Source organism: Chrysochloris asiatica, unplaced genomic scaffold, assembly GCF_000296735.1.
Source record: "Chrysochloris asiatica unplaced genomic scaffold, ChrAsi1.0 scaffold00236, whole genome shotgun sequence".
NCBI lineage: Eukaryota > Metazoa > Chordata > Mammalia > Afrosoricida > Chrysochloridae > Chrysochloris > Chrysochloris asiatica.
Window position 1 is genome coordinate 1,482,115 of NW_006408754.1, and position 6,492 is coordinate 1,488,606.

Here is a 6,492-nt window from a genome sequence, read left to right on the forward strand (position 1 = left end):
TCTCTCATACTTCAATATATTGTCAGGAGGGACCAGTCGCTGGAGAAGGATATCATGTTTGGTAGGGAGGAGCATCAGAGAAAAAGAAGAAGACCCCCAGCGAGATGGATTGACAAAATGGCAGCATCAATGGGCTCAGGCATTGCAACGATAGTGAGGTTGGCCCAGGATCGGGCAGTGTTTCGTTCTGCTGTGCATAAAGTCAGTATGAGTCAGTACCGACTCAATGGCATGTAGCAACAACAAAACCCATTATCTAGCTTGGATGACTAGCTGACCAGAACTCGAGCAGCTGAAGGCAAAAATGTTTGATACTGTTAGCAAGTACAAATTGCTACAATTTGATGAACTGGGCCTTTGCTTATGGATAAAGTTGATTAAAATTCCAACTGAAGTATAAGGATTCTTCATATAAGATCAAGCTTGTTTTCCCAGTGCACTGGATTAATGTTGTTTTAGTTGTTGTTAGGTGCCATTGAGTTGGTGCCAACTCATAGCAACCCAATGCACAACAGAATGAAACACTGTCCAATCCTGGACCAACCTCACAATTTTTGCTAGGATGATGCTGCCCACTGATGCTGCCACTGTGCCAATTCATCCATCTTTTGGGGGTCTTATTCTTTTCTTCTGACCCACCACTTTACCAAACATGATATCCTTTTCCAGTGAATGGTTTTCCTGACAATAAATCCGAAGTATAAAAGATGAAGTCTGACCATCCTAGCTTCCAACGAGTACTCCAACTGTACTTCTTCCAACACAGACCTATTTGTTCTTTTGGCACTCCATGGTTCTTTCAATACTCTCCTCCACACATGATTGATAGGGATGGATAATTTAGACATTGGCTATCAGAAATGTGGGGCTATAAAATCACTAGTGGCTTGTAAGCTTTCATGAGTGCGCATAGTTTCAAAACGAGCTAGGTAATGTAGAATCCCCACTGAATAGTTTTCCTCTTTTCCAGATGTATCTGGTGAAAGGGAATGGGGATGATGGTGATAGGATTTTATGATTCAATTTTGAGTAACTGTTTGCAAGATTAATTGTGATTGTCACCTCTGTAATTGTAGAAGATGTGAAACTAAAAGGAGGGAGTAGTTAAATCTTTCATTTCAGGAACAGAGGATCCCAGGACCATCATGAAGGAAGAATAAGAGTGGAGCGTGAGATCCTACCCAGAAAAGCGAAGACAACAGAGACAGTGGCAGAGACAACGACATGGATAGACAGAGCCGCTGAGGACTCTAGGCCCATAGACTGAGAAAGACTGTGTGCCTGCAAGCAGGAGAATGGTTTGCAATATATGCTCTTTGGACATTTAAGTGAATAAGTCATTTTTGTTTTGTATGTGTAGATCAGATATTTTGGCTTCATTCATTTGTAAAAAGTTAAGATGTAAGAGAAAAATCACAAGGAGGAAGCAGGATAGCTGTTGTAGCAAGGAGGGGATGGTAATCATTTAGATGAAAAAAAATATATGATTGGTTGAAAGCAAATTTGAGGATCTTGTCTGTAAAAATTAAAATAAAGTCTTAGATAACTTCGATCTTTTCTCCATTTATCTTGATATTATGTATTGATTCAATTGTGAGGATTTTTGCTTTTTTTTTTAAACATTTAGGAGGAATTTCATCGGTATTTAAACAACAACAATAAGAGGGTATAAATCAAAAAGTGTTGTTACTATGTTTCCAGTTTATACATATACAAGTTTATTCCAAATAAAATGTGTTTTAAACATGTATTTGTGGTCAGTGGAAGGCTGCACAAAAATTTTCTCAGTAATACAAATGTCTGAGTCTAATTAATGTGTATTCAAAAAAAAGGTCCTATCAAAACAGTGATCCAGTGAGATCTTCTAGGCCAGTTCAGTTCAAGGCAGAGAGGTCAGTTCAGAAGGTTATTTAGTATTTAGTATTCCAAAGGGGTCATCTTGTTAGAGTTTCTCAAAGGGTAAAAGATGATTACAGAAGTTTTAAGAAAATTGAAATCTGCACTTATGAAAACAAGGCCAGGAAAGTTGCACCACTAATTTTTTTCTGTCCCATCACAATATGCACCTGTTCATTTTGGAGATAACAAGGGCTGTCGTAGGAGAATTTCATTGGGAAATCTTACCCTATCCACCCTAGAGCTCTAATCTTATACCTTCAGACTTGTTTTCATGCTCAAACCTCATAGAACATTTAAAAGGGACATTATTTGAGTGCCTTGAGGATGCCAAAACTGTTATTTTGACATGATATAAATCCAAGAGTACAGAATTCTTTGGAGAAGGATAAACACCACCTTCAGAAGTATATTGACTTAGATGGAGGATATGTTGAGAAACAATCATTTAATATTTTTATGTTTTTGTTAAAGTTTCCATGATCCCATAGCAGTACTTTTTTACCCACCCTTGTATATATTCTTTAAATTACTAACGAGGTAATATAAAAAATTGCTTTTTTATAGCTTGTTAGAAGAGGGAGATATCAAAGAACAGTAGTCTAGAATAATCAAGAAATGGTTAAAGGCAAGGAAGATTTCAAAGAACTAGTTGTGGAGGCTATTCTACTTTGAGATAAATATATTTATCCGACAAGTTGAGTGATTATATACATATTTCTGTTTAATGTAGTAAAAATGTCTCCTTCTTGGGGCAAAACAAATTTCATAATCACTTCAAAACAAATTTCATAATCACTTTGTGATTATATTGATAGGTTTCCAGAAAGTCTCTTGTGCAAATATTTCCCACAGTCCTCTCTGCAAGGAAAACAGCCTGGATATAACCTTAATAACCAATCTAAATAAAAAACCTGGCACATCACTCAATTCACAATAAAAAGTAAAAAATAAATTAATTACCTGGCATGAAATAACATGGCAATTGAATGAAACAAGCAACAAAATCTCTACAGGACTAGTAACCAATTTCCTTCACAAATAACTTATACAAATAAAATTAATTAAGAAGAAAACAGTAAATGAAAATGAAGAAGTGACTGATTAAAAGATGCAAAAGACAGATCAACTATGCAGCAACAATCTTATTTATTTGTTCAAACAAATTATAAGAGATATAGAGATACAATAAGAAAATTGTAAGCGATTAGTTTAAGAAATTATTTCTTATTTTTATTTGCAACAAAGCTTGGTTTAAGAATTTTTTTTAAAAAATACTTATTTTTATTAATGGAATTATATGTGTAAGATTTTTTTTAAGACTGCCTAGAATAAAGCAAGATGGCCATCTGGTGATAATTGTGGTAGTTGAAGGATGAGCCTACTTGAGTCATTTTCTGTGCCTGACATGTGAGTGTGCACATGAATGAAATTTTATAAAAGATATTATGTTTTTAAAATTACCTACTTGCCCTGGTAATTTAGTGGGTTATGAGTTGGGCTGCTAAGCATGAGGTCAGCAGTTCAAATCTACCAGCATTCTCCTCCCAGCCTTAGAAACACAATATAGGTTCACTATTAGTCAACAGCATATAACCACCACAACTTGCCTAAAAGATTCTTTGACACCCCACCCACCTATGCACTGCCATTATGGACACCAAAGAGAATGAAAAGATTAGCAAATTTGACCTAAAGGGGAGAGATTAAAGAATACTAAAATGTACAAGTAAATGATGATTTAATTAAGTCTGTAAAAGGTTTATAACACCCAACTTGCTTTTCTTTCTCATTTCCTCAAGTAATTAAGTGAAAAGAGGTTTCTCTTTAGAAGGAAAATCACTGTAATGTGTTGTTGTTTTTCTTGTTCTTGTTAATTGCCGTCGAGTCGGTTCCAACCCATAGTGGCCCTGTTTAGGGTTTGTGAAGAGTGGCTTCTGAGCTTGAAGCATTGACTTTACTGTTCAAACCAACTCCACAGTCCAGTGCATTAACCCATAGCGCCACACCAGGACTCCCACTGTAATATAGCAAATATACCAAAATATGGTAATACATATGATTTAACCTATATGGGTATCTATGAATTGGATCTGACCCGAAGGCACTTAACAACAACAATAATATGATATAATATGCAATCAAATAGAAAATAATTTCTATATAGGCTAAAATTCTACCACTTAAGTCTCATGACTTTCAAAGAAACCTACATCTTACCTTATTTAGGCAAATGCTCAGACAAGATCTGAAGTAAAACTAGAAAGCTGACGGCTAACTGATGTCTGGGGAGTCAGGGAAAAGGAGACATGATAAAGTAGGAGAGAGTTATCTATTACAATCTGTATTTTTGTTATTTATTTGTTTGCATATTTATGGGAGAATGCTTGTTGTTGTTGCGAAATGTCCTTGAGTCAGCTCCAATTCATAACTACCTTATGCACAGCAGAATAAAACACTATCCGGTTCTGCGCTATGCCCACAATCGTTAAGTTCATTGCTGCTGCCACTGTGTCAACCCATGTTATTGAAGGTCTTCCTCTACTATACCAAAAATAATGTTATTTTCCAAAGACTAGTCCCTCCTGATAACACGTGAAAAGTACCTAAGACAAAGTCTCACCATCCTCACTTCTAAAAAGCATTCTGACAGTACTTCTTCCAAGACAGATTTATTTTTTCTCCTACAACTCTGATTCCTTTTAGAAGCTAGAAAGGCAAGACTTTGTCTTTCATACTTTGGACATATTATCAGGAGGAACAAGTCCCTATAAAAGGACATCATGCTTGGAAAGTGGAGGGTCAGTGATAAAGAGGAAAACCCTCAACAAAGTGGATTGTCACAGTGGCAGCAACAATGGGCTCAAACATACGAACAATTATGAGGATGGCCCAGGAGCAGGCACTGTTTTCATACTATTGTGTATAGTGTGGCTCTGAGTCAGAACCAACTCGATGTCACCTAACAATAAGTAGCACACTTAGGGGAATGTATTTTTTACTTCACTGAATTAAGGAAAAAAGAAACACATTTAAAAAGTAACTGTTCTCTTTTTGAGTAACGTCTGATAGACAAAGTATAGATCTGTATTTTAAAGGCGTTCTCAAGTTTACTCACTTTTACGACTATCTGGAAAGAGAATGCAGAGTACCTAAATCTTATGTACGCCTTAATATAATGATTGATAAGGAATTAGCATCCTTCACACAGAAATATTGAGTTTATGAGAAGTCAATATCCTCAGTCCTTCCAAATGAGTTTGATCAATTTTGTGAACTTGATAATAGACAGTTGGGACTTTCTGTGGATTTGTAAAACTTTTAAAGAAATACATGTCACTCTATACCCTAAGAGATATGTGGTGCATAAATATTAGTATTGGTTTATTTTTCAACCTAGGATTGAAACTTCCTGGTAAAAGCAGCTCAGTTTTCTTTGACCAAATCAGTCTTTCCTTATAATTAAATCAGTGAGGTTGGCGTAATGATGAACTTGACCCATTCCCCAGCTTAGGGAACCCAATTCTGGCCAATTAGAGTCAAAGAGAATGATTGGGCATTGACTGGGGAAGGAGTACAATATATAAACTTGGTAAAAAAAACATTAATTCCCAGAACTCTTATGACAGCAACACTAGTAGAATCTTAGCTTGTTTTTGCCCATTAAGTTTTTTTTGTTGTTTTTTACTTCATTGAAAAAGATTTCCAGAAAAAGAGACCAATACAAAGGAATAAAACGCCTTAATAGGATTGTGTGAAGGTCTGGATCCAGATGTGCTCTTTTCTTATTTAAGTTAGAGTTAGTATGATAGACAAAACGATGACTATCCTAAGACATCCAGTTTCAAATCCCCAAAATATGTAAAGAAGTAACCTTTATTGTTAAAAATAATTTTGCTTATATGACTGAGTGAAGAATCCTGAGATGAGGAGAACACCTGGATTATCCAAGTGGGATCAAAGTAACCACAAGGTCTTATAAAGATATAGGCAGTAAGGTCAAAGTCAGAGAGATGAGATATAAATACAGAAGAAGAGGTCAGAGTGATGAGGGCCTAAAGGAAGAGGAATTCAGGCAGTTTCTAGAACCTGGGAGAAGAAGGAAACATCATTTCTTAAGGTGTCCAAAAGGAATGAAACCATACTGACACCTTGAATTGGTCCACTAAAACTTATTTTACACTACTGATCTCCAAAACTGTAACAGAAAATGCGTGCTATATTAAACAACTGCTGCTGCTGTTGTTGTTGTTAGGTGCCATCAAGTCGATACCAACTCATAGCGACCCTATGCACAACAGAACGAAACATTGCCCGATCTCAATTATTGCCATCCTTGAGGCAACTGATGCTGCCACTTTGCCAATCCATCTCACTGGGGGTCTTCTTCATTTTCTTTGACCCTCCACCTTACCAAACATGATATCATTCTACAGCAACTGGTCCCTCCAGAAAATATGTCCAAAGTATGAGAGATGAAGTTTGGCCATCTGCACTTCTTCCAACACAGATCTGTTGGTTCGTTTGGCAGCCCATGGCACTTTCAATAATCTATTCCAACTAAAAGCATAACTAAAAAGCATCAATTCTTCTACG